A 19,447-nucleotide genomic window follows, 5' to 3' on the forward strand; every position below is an offset into this window, starting at 1 on the left:
GATTCTCTCTCTCTCTCCCCTGTGTACTTTCTCTCTCTCTCTCTCTCTCAAAATAAATAAATAAACTTTTAAAGAAACTAAAATTTATAGAATAAAATATGAGGATTTATTTTAATCATTTCAAGTAAGGGAAGACTTGTTTCTTGGTTTTTTGGTTTTTAAGTAAGCTCCATGCCCAATGTGTGCCTTGAGATTGAGAGTGAAGAATTGCATGCTCTACTGACTGAGCCTGCCAGGTGCCCTGAGAGAAGACTTTTTAATGAAAGATATGAAAACTACAAAGCCTGTGGGAAAAAAACTGGTGAAACTGACTATATCAAAAACTAGAATATTTGTTTAAGAAGTGTATGAAGTAGGTAAAACACGGATACATTTTATATACTAGGAAAATGGCAGTGAAAAAGACAGGTCTAGTCTGTGTGCTGGGGAACGTCAACGTTGATGGAGCCTGGATTCAAGACTGTCTTCTTTAACACCAAGCTCATGTTTCTTCACTACACCAAAGTACACATTTGTGCTTTATTTTTTTCCTTATAGGTCTCTGTTTGCCCTCTTATAAAGTAGTTCATCAAAATCTCCACCTTGCAAAAGAAACTCAAACTTCATATACTTTGCTAATAATCCAATTAAAATCTAAATTATCTGGATGAAATACTTCTCTTCTATGTATCAGTTAGCTGATGGCCACCTGTTTACACTGTACTTAGAAAGGTGCCAAACAAATCTATCCTTTCCACTTGGTAATAGGAAACAATTTCCAGGCCATCACCGTCCACATTATGTTTTATCTTGGCATTAATTTTAATGAAATAATAATGTACTTGGCACCAGTATATCATCTACCATCCAAGGATCTCCAAGTATGTAACAAACATTAATTAAGTAGCACAATAGCTCTGTAAGAGAAAACATCATTATCACAATCCTGGAATTGAATAGATTGTTGAATGGGGAAATAACGATGAGGAACCCATTTTGAACTAATCAGAAGGGGGCACATTGCCAATTTGAATACTTTCAGTTCATTACCTTACTCAAAGAAATAGAAAAAAGGTTGGGGATGAGTGGGGCTGAGTTCATAAGACAAGGAAACCCAATTCTGACACTGAGGTTCCTCACATCTCACTCCTTCACTTAGTTAAGTATATGAATATCATGTAATAATTAATTTAAAAAGATACTCAGTTAACAATTTAAGAAACCTAAAAATTTTATGTTTAAAATCACAAGAAGCCCCTGATTGAAACCTAGTCCTTAAAAGACGGTTTGTAACTGAGGTAACTAGTTGAAAGACAGGCTTATACAAATCAATTAGTTTAAAAAAAAAATCATTGAGGCTGATGAAAAGGACTCAAAATTCAGTCTTCTGAGATGAATTAAGAGATATTTGCTTAGGAAACACAACATATGTTTAAAACTAATGTATAAAGTTAACACTATTGTCAAGGGAAGACACTTATCTTTAAATGAAAAACGTTAAATTGAAGGGCTTTTTAAATAAAAGTGTTCTATGTTATATGAGGCTTTTAATTGCTGGGTAAAGAAATCATTGGGGCGCCTGGGTGGCACAGTCGGTTAAGCGTCTGACTTCAGCCAGGTCACGATCTCGCGGTCCGTGAGATCAAGCCCCACGTCAGGCTCTGGGCTGATGGCTCAGAGCCTGGAGCCTGTTTCCAATTCTGTGTCTCCCTCTCTCTCTGCCCCTCCCCCGTTCATGCTCTGTCTCTCTTTGTCCCAAAAATAAATAAACATTGAAAAAAAAATAAAAAAAAAAAGAAATCATTTGATCATTTTCCATTTGTCATGGTAACATGTGATTCCTTTGTATCCAAAGGCCAAAGATAGTCCCTATCCCAGAAGAAAGGGTCACATAAGAATGTCACTAACATGTTATCTGCACCCAATAGATTTACTTATAAGAAAAGATGTCTCATTCTCTTTATCAAGCAGCTTTGTTGTATTTAACTCTATCTAACTTTAATGTTTGCTGGATTTGGGGGCACGTCCACTATTAAAAGATTTCACACATTTGGCTGATTTGTAATTGGCAGTACCTCTCAAAGGAAAAGCTGTGAATATCAGAGTTAAGGGGCTCATGTTTTGCTCAGGTAATATATTACATTCGCATTCCCTGTAGCTCTTGTAATTTGCAGAGGTGTTTTGTGTTTGTATGAAAGATGATCTTAGAATTACTTTCATCCTTTTAAGCACAAGGACTTGAAAAATGCTGAATGAAGATGAGATTGGTCATTAAGCTATGGAATATGCAGATGATGTTCGAATGCATTTCTGCATTTGGATTATGTCATCCATAAAAAAGTTTCTCAGTTATTTTGATTGCCTTTTCAAAAAATACTTGACAGCTGCATGCTGTTAATATATGAGTTCTTGGGAATATGTATGTTTGCTTAGTTATAATGTAATAAAGTTAAGATCACTCTGTAAAATACTAATTAAATAGCTTATTGGGAATTCTAAACTGCTTAATATAAGTTAATTTAATCTCCTAAAAAGAGAACTGTTAATGTTTTAAGTGTCGCACTTAAAAACATAAAGGTATGGGGGCACCTGGGTGGCTCAGTCGGTTAAGCGGCCGACTTCGGCTCAGGTCACGATCTCACAGTCCGTGAGTTCGAGCCCCGCGTCGGGCTCTGTGCTGACGGCTCAGAGCCTGGAGCCTGTTTCAGATTCTGTGTCTCCCTCTCTCTGACCCTCCCCCATTCATGCTCTGTCTCTCTCTGTCTCAAAAATAAATAAACGTTAAAAAAAAAAAATTAAAAAAAAAAAAAACATAAAGGTATGGCACAAGAACAGACACTCAGATCAATGGAACAGAGAACCCGGAAATGGACCCCCAAACATATGGCCAACTAATCTTTGACAAAACAGGAAAGAATATCCAATGGAATAAAGACAGCCTCTTCAGCAAGTAGTGCTGGGAAAACTGGACAGTGACATGCAGAAGAATGAACCTGAACCACTTTCTTACACCATACACAAAAACAAACTCAAAATAGATGAAAGACCTAAATGTAAGACAAGAAGCTATCAAAATCCTACAGGAGAAAGCAGCGAAAACCTCTTTGACCTTGGCCACAGCAAATTCTTACTCAACATGTCTCTGGAGGTGAAGAAAACAAAGGCAAAAATGAACTACTGGGACCTCATCAAAATAAAAAGCTTCTGCACAGTGAAGGAGACAATCAGCAAAACTAAAAGGTAACCGACAGAATGGGAGAAGATATTTGCAAATGACATATCAGATAAAGGGTTAGTATCCAAAATCTATAAAGAACTTATCAAACTTAACACCCAAAAAACAAATAATCCAGTGAAGAAATGGGCAAAAGACATGTATAGACATTTCTGCAAAGAAGACATCCAGATGGCCAACCGACACATGAAAGTATGCTCCACATCACTCATCATCAGGGAAATACAAATCAAAACCACAGTGAGATACGACCTTACACCTGTCAGAATGGCTAACATTAACAACTCAGACGACAACAGATGTTGGCGAAGATGCGGAGAAAGATGATCTCTTTTGCACTGCTGGTGGGAATGCAAACTTGTGCAGCCCCTCTGGAAAACAGTATGGAGGTTCCTCAAAAAATTAAAAATAGAACTACCCTACAACCCAGCAATTGCACTACTAGGCATTTACCCACAGGATACAGGTGTGCTGTTTCGAAGGGGCACAGGCACCCCCATGTTTATAGCAGCACTATCGACAATAGCCAAAGTATGGAAAGAGCCCAAATGTCCATTGATGGATGAATGGATAAAGAAGATGTGATATATATATATATACAATGGAGTATTACTCGGCAATCAAAAAGAATGAAATCTTGCCATTTGCAACTATGTGGATGGAACTGGAGGGTATTATGCTAAGTGAAATTAGTCAGTCAGAGAAAGACAAGTAACATATGACTTCACTCATATGAGGACTTTAAGAGAAAAGAGATGAACATAAAGGAAGGGAAACAAAAAAAATATAAAAACAGGGAGGGGACAAAACAGAAGAGCCTCTTAAATATGGAGAACAAACTGAGGGTTACTGGAGGAGTTGTGGGAGGGGGAATGGGCTAAATGGGTAAGGGGCACTAAGGAATATACTCCTGAAATCATTGTTGCACTATATGCTAACTAATTTGGCTGTAAATTTTAAAAAATAAAAAAATAAAATTAAAAAAATAAAATAAAAAATAAAAAATAAAAATAGAAAGGTAAATTGATTCTTAAGAGTTAAAATCCTGGGATGCCTGGGTGGCTCAGTCAGTTGAGCATCTGACTTCGGCTCAGGTTGTGATCTCACAGGTCATGAGTTTGCACCCCACGTCAGGCTCTGTGCTGCCGACTCAGAGCCTAGAACCTACTTCCAGTTCTGTGTCTCCCTCTTTCTCTGCCCCTTCCCCGCTCAGACTCTGTCTCTCTCTCAGATATAAACATTCAAAAACTTCAAAAAAAATTTTTTAAAGAGTTACATTATTTAAAATACATCATAAAACTGCTTTTTGAAATCTTCTACCTGAAATTTACCTTACTATATTTATTCTTATTTCATCATCCTTAATTTAGCTAGAACAGTACACATATAAGCCTGTTACTTTAAGAGACTATTACTTAGGAATCAGGAGTTTTGTGGCAAGAATATTGGGAAAAAGAAATTAATTTTTTTTGCTTACAATATTAGTCATAATATGTAATGCCTATTAAACAAGCTTTTATTAGGCATGTGGCGAATGGTTTTTAAGCATTTGCTCATTTAGTCCTTATAGAATCTTGTGACATAAGCATTATACTATAGTTAACATTGTTTTACGTATGTATTTGGGTACCAGGCACAATGTAGTGATGTAATTTACCCACAGCTACAACAAGTGGCAGATCTATACTTTGAGCACAATACTGTGTGTGTCTTGCTAAGTAAGTGGGATCCACAGGGGATTTCAGCCACCTGTAGGATAGATTAGGGAGCATGGGTAGTTCTAGTTTCCTGAGATTTATGGATTGAAGTAGAGAAACAGGACTTTGGTTTTCAAAATTCGGTAAGAAAATCTTAAGTCTAGATTTTAAGACACCAGTGATAGTGTCTGTATCAGAAAAGGGCTGATAAGGGGCGCCTGGGTGGCGCAGTCGGTTAAGCGTCCGACTTCAGCTAGGTCACGATCTCGCGGTCCGTGAGTTCGAGCCCCGCATCAGGCTCTGGGCTGATGGCTCGGAGCCTGGAGCCTGTTTCCGATTCTGTGTCTCCCTCTCTCTCTGCCCCTCCCCCGTTCATGCTCTGTCTCTCTCTGTCCCAAAAATAAATAAAAACGTTGAAAAAAAAATTAAAAAAAAAAAAAAAAAGAAAAGGGCTGATAAGTGTTGAAAACATTACGACTGGTATTTTGTATTAGTAATTACATTTTCCAATGTTATTTATACATTATTAAGCCAAGTATCTCTTTCTGTTTCTATGTTCCCGGGAAGGAACATTTTCCAGAATTAGAGCATGAAATCTCTTTCTGTTCTTATAGATGATCACATATGTCTTCTATAAGCAGACCTGGATAAATGGATCCCTGTGACTGCTTGCGCTGAAATAACTGTAACTAGTAATCTCAACTACAAATTATGGTCACAATGACAATCTGCACAGTGTGAGGTAAAATATTCTAGGCTACTGATGCTAAGTTTCAAGTATATTGCAACTCACTTTCAGGTTATAGTTATAATTCAATAGTCAAACGCCATGCAATACTTATGAACCTTACAGGAAAACTCTGGAGCATTTAAACTAGTAATAAATGCTTCCACAGAATAGTATTGTAAACTAAAGCAATATTGTGACAATCAGGGCAAATTGCACAACTTGCCTGTGTGTCAGCATATTGAGCAGAACTACTCTGCTATGATTGGTGCCCAAAGCTAGTGCATTCTGGTTGCAACAAAGTCTTTTAGTAGTTGCACACACCTTGTCACACATAATATTTTCTGGTTAGTACTTAGAGCGGCTTTTCTTGTTTGGGGCCTAACTTTTCCCCCATGTTTTTCCTTTCTTTTATTTGAAAAAAAATGTTTTGCAAGTAGTATCTACAGGTTTGATTCATGTAGAGCAGATAGACATTTATTGGAAAAAACCTAAAGTGCACAAAGCAAAATGTTGCTTGGCAATATAGTTTTCTTAATTTAATTGAGATACTGTCATTAAATATAATTAATATTTTTCAACATTGCTGCATTTGAAAGAGAGTAAGGACATAATTATGATAAAAAATCTTGGTCCTAAATTTTAGTTTCTATTGTTCCTGTACCAGCAGACAGGGCAGCTTTTTAAAAAGAATACAATCATGGTATTTAAACTTTGCCATATACAACCACTACTCAAGAGTGTAATCTAACAAAATAATATTGTATTAATTAACACATCAGTAAAGTTCTTATTTCACTGGTCAGTTTATTTCATAATTTCATAAATCATGTTCTGTTAATGCTTCCCACAATAAACAATGGTAATTATGCACAGCATTTCCTAAAATTAGGAAAATGAAAAAGAAAATAGGAGGATGAGGAGGTAAAGGAGAGGAATATTTTGTGATGTATCCTATATGAGATAGTTGCACAGAGAGGTATGTAATCACACAGGTAGTGGAACTGAGATCTGAACCCCCATGATCTGGCTTCAGGACGTATGTTCTTAACTACTATATTACACCACCCTTTCTATAACTTTGGAAAATGCTGTTTCCCTAACACTATGTAGTTCTATGAACTGTTTTTGGACACAGGAATCTACTGATTCAGGGATGGAATATTTGTTCTAAGTTATTTTTTTTAATTATAGTGATGGAATCACATTGTCCATTCACATGCTTGTAATCACTTATGGTGAAAACATATACTAGCAAGATAATCTATGGTATCCCATAGCCTTGACTATATTTATAAGTACATATATATTTATATATATGATCTATATATAGACATACACACACACACACACACACACACACATATACATACACACATATTATGCTTGGCCCACTAAGATAAACAACATAGGAAACACCTCATTTTAGAATCAATCAGAATAACTTTAACTCTGAGGCCTATAGATTTTCTGAAATTAGCATTAGAAATGCTAAGGTTAAAATAAATTGCTTCAAGTATTTATATGTGAATGACTGCCTATAGTAAGGGTTGGATAATATATGGTATACATTGAAAATATATATATATATATATATATATATATATATATATATATATATTATTTTTTTCATCTGATAACTGTTTTACTGGCAGCTACTGTTGCCACGGACTGTGTTCTGTTCTAAGCAATGCATTGCAGATACTCCTCTCTTTGTCCTCAGGGAGTTTACAATTTAATAGGGGAAGTCAATCATTTAACAGATCACTGTAAGTGTAGTGTCTGTCTAAATGGTAAAGTACAGATTGCTAAGGGAGCAATCTCTACTTGGGAGAGCTAATTCAGTCTAGGATGCTCAGAAATCAAGAGCATTGAGATCTGAAGAGCCAATTATCGACTCAAAACATTTGAGGGGATGGTAGGGGTAGAAAACGGAGGAGAATGGTCCAAACAAGTGATACAATACTTTAAGGAATTGCAAAACAGAACAGCATGGAAGGAAGATTCTTCAAAATGTATGAGGATTCTTGAGTGATAATCCAGGACTAGATGGTTAAGGGCTTGAGGGACTCCAACTGCTGTCAGTCAGAAGTCTTTGTGTTTCATTCACACTTCTGCAAAGGATAGAGAAGCTTTTGCAGCAGGCCCTAAAGAAGGCCATGGTTGTAAGAGGGCAGAATTCTTCTTGCCTGTTTTACTCTGCCTTGGGCTCCAAACTCGTCAACAGAATTTCATTGTCCCAACTATTTGCCCTCATAAAGCACACCCTTTTTCATAAGAGGGGAGAGCTGCCAGAGCTGTGCCCACTTCTTACAGTACAAGTGACTTCCTCCTTCCCGCTGCCACATCTCCCACTCATAGGCACTCTCTGCCTCCATGTCTTTCCTTGGATGATGTAGCAGAGATGACTGTTCAAGGTAAAATCAAACCAGTACCTGGGGTCAGAAAGATTAGCTTTCAATTTCTTCTTTTTCTTCCAGTACAGAATCATTTTCTGTGTGTGTGTGTGTGTGTGTGTGTGTGTGTGTGTGTGTGTCTGTGTGTGTGTCTGCGTCTGTGTCTATGTCTTTGTGTGTGTAAGAGAGCCATACGGCTGTGCTCTGCCTAGGTTATGTTGTAGAGTATTCTAAAAAGAAGGAACAGATCATGTTTATGAGGAAACCAGTCTCTTAAAATATTTAAGATCCTTGGACATAAAGAAAACAAACTTGAATCTAGAAATTAGTAATGCACACTGGCTTGCATGGCAAAAGCTACAAGCTATCTACCAAACTGTTTTTTCTTGTTTTTCACCTGGGCAATGTTTATTGCTGTCAGATATGGCTATAAAATTCAGCTATAATTGAAGTGATGTGAAGGAAGTGATACGTGCTAACTCTAGCACAGACCCTTAAATTTTTCTATGTTCATTCCTCCATGATCTTTTCCCTTTTGTTGCCTAGAATTAGAAAAACTATATATGAAGATGGAAGAGTTCCTATCGGTCTGGGATTCTGAATGAATGCATGGAGCAAGACTTCCCCACTCCTTGCCACTTCCCTAATCGCCACACACACACACACACACACACACACACACACACTATTCTCACTGACCTGGAATACCAGCACTACACCATTAAGATTAGAGAGAAATATGTTTTTCTTTCTGTGAGTCTTTAACATTTTATATATTAGCTTCTGTAACTTAGCCTACCCTAACAGACACAGAATCTCTAAGTTCTCATTCTACATTTGTGAAGCATTTTATGTTGCAGATAAATAAAACTTTATAGCCTATTAATATGATTCACTTAACCTCTTTATCAATTAAACTCCTTTGATAATATAAAAAAATAGTTCTTTGTACATTTACTTTACTTTTACAGCTAATATTTTAAATTCATACAAGCAAAACCTAGAAAAGAACATTCTTCACCCAAGAAAAATATTTTAAAGGAAAGTTCTTTTATAGGACACTTTTTGTTTGAAGTGTCCTACTACTCTTAATCACGTATTCCGAATATATGAAATTGAGTTCTTATAATGTTTCTCTATAACCATCAAAATAATGATTCTAAATGATAAAGCTTTACTTTGGACCTGAAATTTTCTCTCTTATATTTCAACACATATCATATAAGTGTGCTGGACTTTAGTGTGTTCTTCTGAAGCACAGTTATCAAAGTTTTTTTACATAAAAATTTAAACATTTTAAAAATGTAAAACCTATTAATAAGCCATAGTGCTGTATATTATTAAAATATCTTTGCACCTAATTGGAAAATTATTAATACTGGTCATGATTCTAAAGTTGCTAAAATTTCCCAAGATGTTCCAGAGGGGCTCTGATTTATCAAGCTGTACATATTATGCCATGAACATTGAAGGTCAAGGTCCCTGGCAGCCCTTGGTCTACAGCTATGCATATGAAGGAGTCCCATGGGCTTCCATTATATATGCCAAGGCAAATTTCTTCCCATTGCATTTATCTTACTTTTTGTACAGATAAGCAAAAACAAAACAAAGCAAAAAACCAAAAAGCAAAATAACACAAACAAACTCACAAAAATCCCTTCTTTGGGTAGTCATGATCCAAATACTAAAATACCTACAAATATCTTTTACCAGGACTTTCATTAAGGCTCAGTTTCCTGGGGCGGGGGGTGGGGGGAAAGACTTGTGCATTATTTAGCTTGAAATAAAATTTAAAAATTGGAACTTGGTTTTCATATTGAGTAAATTCATTGTTTCTTTTTTTCTCTTAAATCAGAGATTTCTTGTTTGTTTAGTGTTAACTTGTTATAACTTAGCTAAGTCGACTTTAATGCCATCCAGACAAGTTACCAGTTTCCTCTTGTATCCTGAACTGAAATTAGGAGAAGAAGTTTGTTGCCTATATATTCTTTCTGGGAGCCTGAAAAAAAGACTAAAGCAACTTTAAAATATATAAATGTATGACAGAGATGAGAAAGAAAATTAAAGATTTTTCTTACCCCAATAAACCGTAGGAGACTATTTTGATATATAAGTGCCTGAGAATGAGCAGTTAATTGCTGGTTCTTCAACTTGGCCATTCATTGGAATTACTTGGAAGTTTTATAGAAACTATGGATGCCTGGGTCCCATTTTCAGAGGCCAATTGGACGAGGGTATCACCTGGGCATCAGGAGTGTTGAATGCCTCACAGGTGAGGAACCGACAATTTGAGGAACCAACAATTAATCATTCTTGGCTGATCTGAAGCCAGAGGAATGAAACTCACTTACTTAAACAAAGATGGCTTTAGAAGCATTTGATGTATTTCAGATTGCTGAATAGATGCTGTTGACATAGATAAATGATTTAACACACAAACCATTAAAAGGTGGGTGTGAGGATCCCTCTTTTAATGCTGCTTAACTAAATGATATGAGATTTGCTAAAGAAGCTACATTTCTTAAGATGAATGAAGATTACCACTTCTCCTCAATCAATAGATTTGTTCTCATTCTGTCTGAGCTCTCTCTTGTATTATCTTCTCTGACACAAAGATATTTATAGGGATATTAACTAAAACAGAGTATATGACTTTTTAGACACTTCTTCCAGATACACTGTTCTGAATCTCGTATCAGGACTGAAGTATGAAAATGGAACAGAAGAATACTTGCTGACCATGTCTGAAATGGTCCTCTGGTAACCAACCTCACACTAACATCCAAATATGACAGAGTTCTGGCTGATGGTTGGGCATTCTCCCCAGAAACGCTATTAAGAAACAGTCCTCCAACTCCAGGGACCAGTTAACAATGAAGAGATACGTAGAAAAGCATGTTTGATGACCAACTCTTAATCTTCTCCAAGGGATGGGGGCTGATTCCAATTACTGAGCCAGAATGAGCCCTATTTTCGCTTGTTCTCTAGCCAACATTTCTGTGTGCCCAATCATAATGATTTATACCCATGATGGAAGGACTAAACTCACAGGGGTAAGATAATCTCATCATGTGAAAGCCAAATGCAGATAAGCTGATTATCATGGAGGGTTTGAAGCAAGAGAAACTGGATACAGAGCTCTAAACATTTCTTATTATCAGCAAATGTGCACAGCAGCTGCTGGTAATCACCAATCACAACAAGCAGATAAACAGAAAAGGGGAAAATATTGTGGATGCACCCAAATTCCAAATCTTGGCACCTAACTGAATTTAGCACAGAGCATCAGCATGAATTCAAATATGTGTGAATCACAGTAATCATGTGAAGTGCTAAATCATACATTTCATGATTTATCCAAGCTATCAAAAACATTATATTCCATGTACCACAAGTTCTAAGCTTTTAAGGGTCAAACTTCTAGAGTCACATCAAATACATACACACACACACACACACACACACACACACACACACACACACACTTTACAACATGATTTGTTATAGTATTATATAGAAATTATTACACAAAAAGCAAACATTTGGACATATAAAACAGAAATACTGACTAGAACTGTAATCAAAATTAACTTAACAAAATACCAATTCAAAGAACTATATATGCATATATATGTATACATACATATGTCTATCTATCCATCTATTCACATACACACACACAGACATACACGTGTGTGTGTGTATGATCAGAAAATTTACTATTGAATATTGATTAAACTTACCAATTGGCCATATAAACTCATGGAGTTTATTATACAGGGAAAGTTAACAATAAAGGTCAAACTGAGAAATTCTTGCAGCAATAGGATTGTTCTGTTTTTCGCTCGGATGGCGTTACACAAAATTACTTGTGTTAAAATTGCATAAAACTAAATACACACACACACATACAAAGTTCACATAAGTCTGAGTGGATCTAGGTAAGATCTTTAGATTGTATCAATGTCAATATCCTGGTTGGGATACTGTGCTTTTACAAGATATTGCCACAGGGGGAAACTGGATAAAGGATACGTGGGATCTCTCTGTACTATCTCTTTCCACTGCATATGACTCTACAATGATCTCAAAACAAAAAGTTTAATTACAACTGAAATGCAAAGTGATAAGTGCAAAGATAAAAGAAAGCATGAGTTGTTACAGGGCACATAGTAGGGCTATAATAATCAAGATTGGCAGGTTAAAGAGTTTGAGTAGAAAGAAATTAGCCAATTAGCAAGTAAAATTAAAGCAGTCCAGGCTTAAAGATCAGTTTATGCAAACAATGTAGTTTAGTCTAGAACATACTATTTCTGAGTATTGTTAAGTAATTTTGAATATCCTCTAGGCAAGAAAAAAGATTCTGTTGGAGAAAGAGTTACTGGCCAATTCTTTAAGTAATATGTAATTCCACTCATGCTTATGGATCCAAACTTTAAAGGATATGTGAAGCCCTTTAAAATTCGTATCTAGATGCTGGAGAGGATGTGGAGAAATGGAACCCTCTTGCACTGTTGGTGGGAATGCAAACTGGTGCAGCCACCCTGGAAAAGAGTGTGGAGGTTCCTCAAAAAATTAAAAATAGATCTACCTTATGACCCAGCAAAAGCACTGTTAGGAATTTACCCAAGGGATAAATGGAGTGCTGCTGATGCATAGGGGCACTTGTACCCCAATGTTTACAGCAGCGCTTTCAACAATAGCCAAATTATGGAAAGAGCCTAAATGTCCATCAACTGACAAATGGATAAAGACGATGTGGTTTATATACACAATGGAATACTACTTGGCAATGAGAAAGAATGAAATCTGGCCTTTTGTAGCAACGTGGATGGAACTGGAGAGCGTTATGCTAAGTGAAATGAATCATACAGAGAAAGACAGATACCATATGTTTTCACTCTTATGTGGATCCTGAGAGACTTCACAGAAGACTTCACATGGGGGAGGGTAAGGGGAAAAAAAAAAGTTAGAGAGGGGGGAAGCCAAAACATAAAAGACTCTTAAAAACTGAGAATAAACTGAGGGTTGATGGGGGGTGGGAGGGAGGGGAAGGTAGGTGATGGGCATTGAGGAGGGCACCTGTTGGGATGAGCACTGGGTGTTGTATGGAAACCAACTTGACAATAAATTTCATATTAAAAAAATTTGTATCTAGAGACGTTAAGATGATCTAATGGCTGTAGAGCGAATGTTATGGATGAGGCTAATAAGATGGAGGCATGAGCAACATAAAATTGCAAAAATCCAGGTGAAATTCAAAACATAGTGCCTATCATAAACTGGGAACTGTACAAATATTTGCTAAATGAAAAGGAGACAGTGGTTGTAGAGATGGTAAGAAGGGGATGCATAGCCTTGCATATCCAAAGTAATCAAGATAACTCTGAGATTTCTCCTTGGGATAATTCAGAAGGAAATGATTCCAGGGTTACAGATATGCATCTTAAGTGTTTAATCATACCCTTTACCTCCATATAAACACAAGTGTTACCTCGTAACTCCTTTTCTCCTTTCTTTCTCCTTTCTCTAACAAAATGTGATTCACCTTGTGTTGGACAAATTGAGTGGACATCAAAGATTACCAGGCAACAAGATAAGCAATTCAGTTCTTTGTGTTTAGAGTATCTCAAACCATGCTAAGCCCTCCAAACACTGTGAGGTTGCATTACATTTTTCGTTTCACTTTGGAAAGAAGTGTATACTACATGTTTTGTTCCAAGTATTCGAATGATATGTTCCTCCTGGAAATCAAAAGTGTAACAGTCACCTGGACTATATAAGCAATGACCCTCAATAATTTGTAATGCTTTGAAAACTGCCAAATAGGTGGCAAAAACACTTATTTTAACTTCAAGATAACATATTGTATTTCTTTTATGATATCCCTGCAGTGGTGAAAATGGAAATTATTGACTCTGGGAACCAGGCCTACAGTGCTGTTAATCACTATATTGCTATTAATTGATTTCTTTAGGAGTAAGGCAGACCCAGGACATTACTTACTAGACCTCTCTCCCACTCATAATACAGCAATTTTGATATCGCTTACAGAGTTTTTAGAGGAAAATGTTTGGTTTCCAGAGCAGAGATGCCTTTGTATGAAACAAATAAGAACCAATCAATTTAAACTACACAGTAATGGGTTGACTCTTTGAATGAGACTTGAATTGTTCTTTCCTCTTTTTCAGTGTTATCACAAGTAAACCATTTGAGAGTATGCATTCAGTTCAGTTACCTTGCATGTGTGTGCACAAACCTCAAGACCTTTTGTTATTTTGAAATAACATCTGGGGACCTTGCTACTTTGTCCAATGTATCTAGAGAAATCATTCCATTTTTCAAACAAAGTACCCAAATTTCCAAAAGCTAGCAGCTAAAAGCCACTACTTTCTTTTTTTTTTTTTTTTTTTCCAAAATCCATAACTGGCAATGGAAAGTAGGAGATTAGATATAAACAAAACTATAATTCATAAGAATATTTGATGGTATATTCAAAATAATAGAACGCCTATGTTAACATGAATATATTTATGGATGTATTTAAATAATGAACATATGTCTATCTTTACTGGGCAAAATGGGAGGACTATTATCCAACACATTAGAAAGTTTGATTGATTGATCATTTTGCCCTTATTCTTAATAGACTATTACAGTAGTAGACAAAGGAAGAAATAAAGTGCCCAGCCAATTGATCTGTATCATATTGGAAAGGTCAAAATCGAATTGTACATTATGACTGTCAGAAATACATAAAACATTAACATTTCCATACTATACTCTCATCACAGACATTATAATGGGGACTGAAAAAGACACAATATCTCTCCATTCCTATGATCAAAATAGCTTTTAAGTTGAAAATAGAATGACATAAATCTAATGACAAGAAAAGTGCTGACTAGAAGAAAATACTATGGATTCATTCCTTTCTGAGATCTCATGCAAGCCATCCTACATGAACTTGGATATCTTTCCTACAAGAAATACGCAAATTGACACATGTGTAATCATGACCTCCAAAGTAACATCTCTGTTAGAATTAGTCCCAGGCATGGGGCACCTGGGTGGCTTAGTAGGTTAAGCATCTGACTCCTGGTTTCAACTCAAGTCATGATCTCACGGTTTGTGTGTTTGAGCCCCATGTCAGGCTCTGCGCTGATAGCACAGGGCCTTCTTGGATTCTTTTAGTGCCCATCCCCTGCTTGTGTGCTCGTGCTCTCTCTCTCTTTCTCTGAAAATAAATAAACAAAAATAAACAAAAATAGGCTAAAGCATAACAAAATGCTAATACTAAATATAATAAATAAGACAAAAATAAATATAATTAAATACGTCAGCTAAGAATTACATTTTGCATCTTAAAATGATGAAGTATAGGACCTTGAAAAGAACTATACATAAATGTAAATACTCTATAAATAGCTTCAAATCTAATAATGACATTTTAAAACATTCTTTGTAATTGTTAGCTACATAGTTGTGTTATTCACAAAGGATTGTATAAAATACAGTATTTCTTATTAAACTCTGTATTAACACAACATAGACTTTGTATTGTATTATGTGGGATTTCTTAAAAATAAGAGTGTCAGCATGAGTTGTACGCATATACACGCATACATCAAACCATGAATTACATTACTTATTTAATATGCCTAGCAGGACAAAGCTATTGGATTCACAGAGCATATTTTTTTAGAGATATGAATTCTAGGAAGTATTGAAAACTTGAGGTCCTTCTTACCTTGAAGGCAATTTGTATTCTTTTTCTGCCTCCTGGCAATTCAGTTTAAGCTGAAATTTATGTAGGAAACATCTTATCATAATTCCTACCTCTGAAGAAACTCAGTAATGATACATGCACTGGAGGCCTCATTGTTATTTTAAAATACCCTTACTTTGAAAAAAAAATAGACATTACGTTCTGGGTAATTGCTGAAGACACAATATTTATGAAAATGAAAACTTCCAGCAAAGGTTTTGTTTTAGAAAAAAAATTAACTTGAATATAAATATAAATCAGTAAATATTTGAATGCCTAGAAAGTACAGCACTAATGTATTATGAAATACACACATGATAAAAAATGGGGGGGGGATGTTCCCAAGGAGTTTATAATCTAGTACAGATAAAATAAAAAGGCTGAATACCATCAATGCTACAAAAGACATTAAAATATTCAGAAGGGAAAGTTTGAGGAAAAGAAGGTAATATGGGTGAATATATCAGAAAATGCTTCATGAAGGAAGTGAATAGGGCTTAACAAGCAGAAATGTCAGAGGAGAAAGCTTGAGGTAAAGAAAATGAAGAAATAAGAAAGTGTGCAAAATAAATGGGGCTAGTGTATGAAGTAACTGTGAGCAATCCAGGTACATTAGATGATGGTTTAAGCATCTAAAGAGGTACTGGAATATGGAAGCTGAAAAGTATGGTTGAGTCATATTGCTAATATCTTGAAAGTCAAGCTAAATGTGCCAGGTTTTACTTGATAGGGAATGGAGAAACTAAAACTGTTCAAATAAGGATAGGAAGAAGAAAGTTTAACACAGTAATTGTGTGTAGAATGAATTGCATGAGCCATTTGTCCAAGTCATTTATCTTTCAAAGGCTTTTATGCTGATTAAAGAATAATCCTCCCATATAGGAAAATGTATTCCTAAATCTGAGTTCATCATTTTACTCTTTCCATATCTATATATGCCTCATATGACACCTTGAATGCACTTATTTACAGATTTTGGTATAGCCTTTCACATCCAAAATAAATGCAAAACAGTGTTTGCTAATGATTGAGAATAAATTGTACAGAAATGATTAAAGTTGTTTGAAGACCACTATAATTCTCTAAACAACTAAAAGTTAAGGCATGATGGAGAAAAGAGAACCCTCTTACACCGTTGGTGGGAGTGCAAACTCATGCTGTTCCTCAAAAAGTTAAAAACAGACCTACCCTACCATCTAGCAATTGCACTACTGGTATTTACTCAAAAGGTACAAAAATACTAATTTGAAGGGACACGTGCACCCTGATGTTTATAGCAGCACTATCAACAACAGCCAAATTATGGAAAGAGTCCAAATGTCCTTAGAGTGATGAGTGAATAAAGAAGATTTGGTATATATATAAAATGGAATATTACTCATACATAAAAAAGAATGAAATATTGCCATTTGCAATGACATGGATGGAGCCAAAGAGTATTTTGCTATGTGAAATAAGTCAGAGAATGACAAATACCATATTATTCCACTCATACGTGGAATTGAAGAAAACAAACAACAAACCTGGGGGCAGGGGGAAGAGAGGAAAAACAAGAAATAGACTCTTACCTATAGAGAACAATCTGATGGGTACCAGAGGGACGGTAGGTGGGGTAATGGGTTAAATAAGTGATGAGGATTAAGAAGGGCACTTGTGATGAGTTGTGTGTTAGTGATAAATCACTAAATTCTGCACCTGAAACTAATATTACACTGTATGTTAACTAACTGGAATTTAAATTTAAAGCTTGGGGAAAAAACGAAATTAAGGCATGAAATAGGATAGGGCAGTGGTAATAAATACAAATACTGAAATTTAAGATAAAAAAAGGAAATCAAAGGTTTGATCCCAAGGGTTTGATCAGGAGGACTTAAAAGAATGGAAAACAAGTCATCAAAATACAAACTAAAACACTGTAAGAACAGTAGAGTCATTGGTGTTTCAGACTCTAACAGTAGACTCCAACAGTAGAGTCATTGGTGTTTCAGAACCTGCTAAATTCCAACTAGACAGGAAAGACTTAGGGGAAGCTAAGTAGGATAAAGTTGTAATCAAAAGACAGGGTTTCTAGAAAAAGGAAATTTCTAGAAGTGAAGTTTTATTGATAGTCGACACTACAGAAATGATTGAAACAATGGAAGTAAATGCTACTCAAAGGATAGAAACTATAAAAAAAGAAATTCAAAGATGTTACTGCTTAGAATGCCTATTTAAATGAAAGGGGGTAAGCAAAAGAAAGAAGTCAGGCTGAAGAACAAAGATATTGGACTGGTGATGCACAGAACTTAGATGATATTGCTGACAATGAAGATGGAGATCACATTACATGCTAACCATGGTGCCAGTTATTTCTTTTTGTGCCAATCATTTTTAAAGCTTTTTCAGATGTAACTCCCAGAACATATCTATGAGGTCTAGATTATTATTTTTCCTTTTTCTTTCTAAGTATTAAGGAAGTGATGTCCAGAGAGTTTAATGGAAGAAACAGCCTTAGGATTCACAATAAAGGGTATTTTTGAACATAAGGACCTTAGATCTTAACCTTAAAAATATTTCCTTTACGGGCACCTGGGTAGCACAGTTGGTTAAGCATCTGACTCTTCATTTCAGCTCAGGTCATGATCTCAGAGTTTTGGGATTGAGCCCCGCATTGGGCTCTGTGCTGACAGCATGGAGCCTGCTTGGGATTCTTTCTTTCTCTCTCTCTCTCTCTCTCTCTCTCTCTCTCTCTCTCTCTCTCTCTTCTCTCTCTTTGCCGCTAGGGAGAGTGCGCATGTGCGTGTGCTCTCACTCTTCCAAAATAAATAAATAAACACTTAAAATATTTCCTTTAATAGTAAGAAAATCAAAAAAAGGAAAAAAAAACAACAACAATAAACCTAAGGCTATATCATCACAAAACCAATCCTCAATGAAAGTAGGATAAACCTGCAAGCCCAGCACATAGTATTTAAATACATGAGACAGGGGCGCCTGGGTGGCGCAGTCGGTTGAGCGTCCGACTTCAGCCAGGTCACGATCTCGCGGTCCGTGAGTTCGAGCCCCGCGTCAGGCTCTGGGCTGACGGCTCCGAGCCTGGAGCCTGTTTCCGATTCTGTGTCTCCCTTTCTCTCTGCCCCTCCCCCGTTCATGCTCTGTCTCTCTCTGTCCCAAAAATAAATAAAAAACGTTGAAAAAAAATTAAAAAAAATACATGAGACAGAAAAATGCATAATAAATGACTTAGGAAAGAGGAAGAAGTCATACCTAATTGCTTTCAAGTTGGGGTAGAGGAGAAAAACCTAGCATAACCTTTGGAGAGCTTCAGGAACTGATGTATCAAGTGCTGTGAGAGTATGGGCAGCAGTACAGAAAATGAGAGCATGATGGGAAGTTGGTTAAACCAAAAAAGGCAGTTGAATTTTATCCCTTATGTCCTATATGTGACACACGTGCACAATATGGAAGTCTGCTTTTTGCATTAGGTCAGACTCTGCCTATCCACTCTTTTTCCTAAGCAGATCCAGAAAAACAGCAGCCAGATTTATACCACACATGCAGGAGGTCTGACGGCCTTACAGTAAATTCAGTGCACATAGAGCTTCCAATCAATTTTTAGTGCCTCATTGGTAAATATAAATGGGCTGCCAACATTTAAGGATGAAT

The sequence above is a fragment of the Puma concolor genome, chromosome A2 (assembly GCF_028749965.1).
Source record: "Puma concolor isolate L17-30 chromosome A2, mPumCon1.1.hap2, whole genome shotgun sequence".
Taxonomy (NCBI): Eukaryota; Metazoa; Chordata; class Mammalia; order Carnivora; family Felidae; genus Puma; species Puma concolor.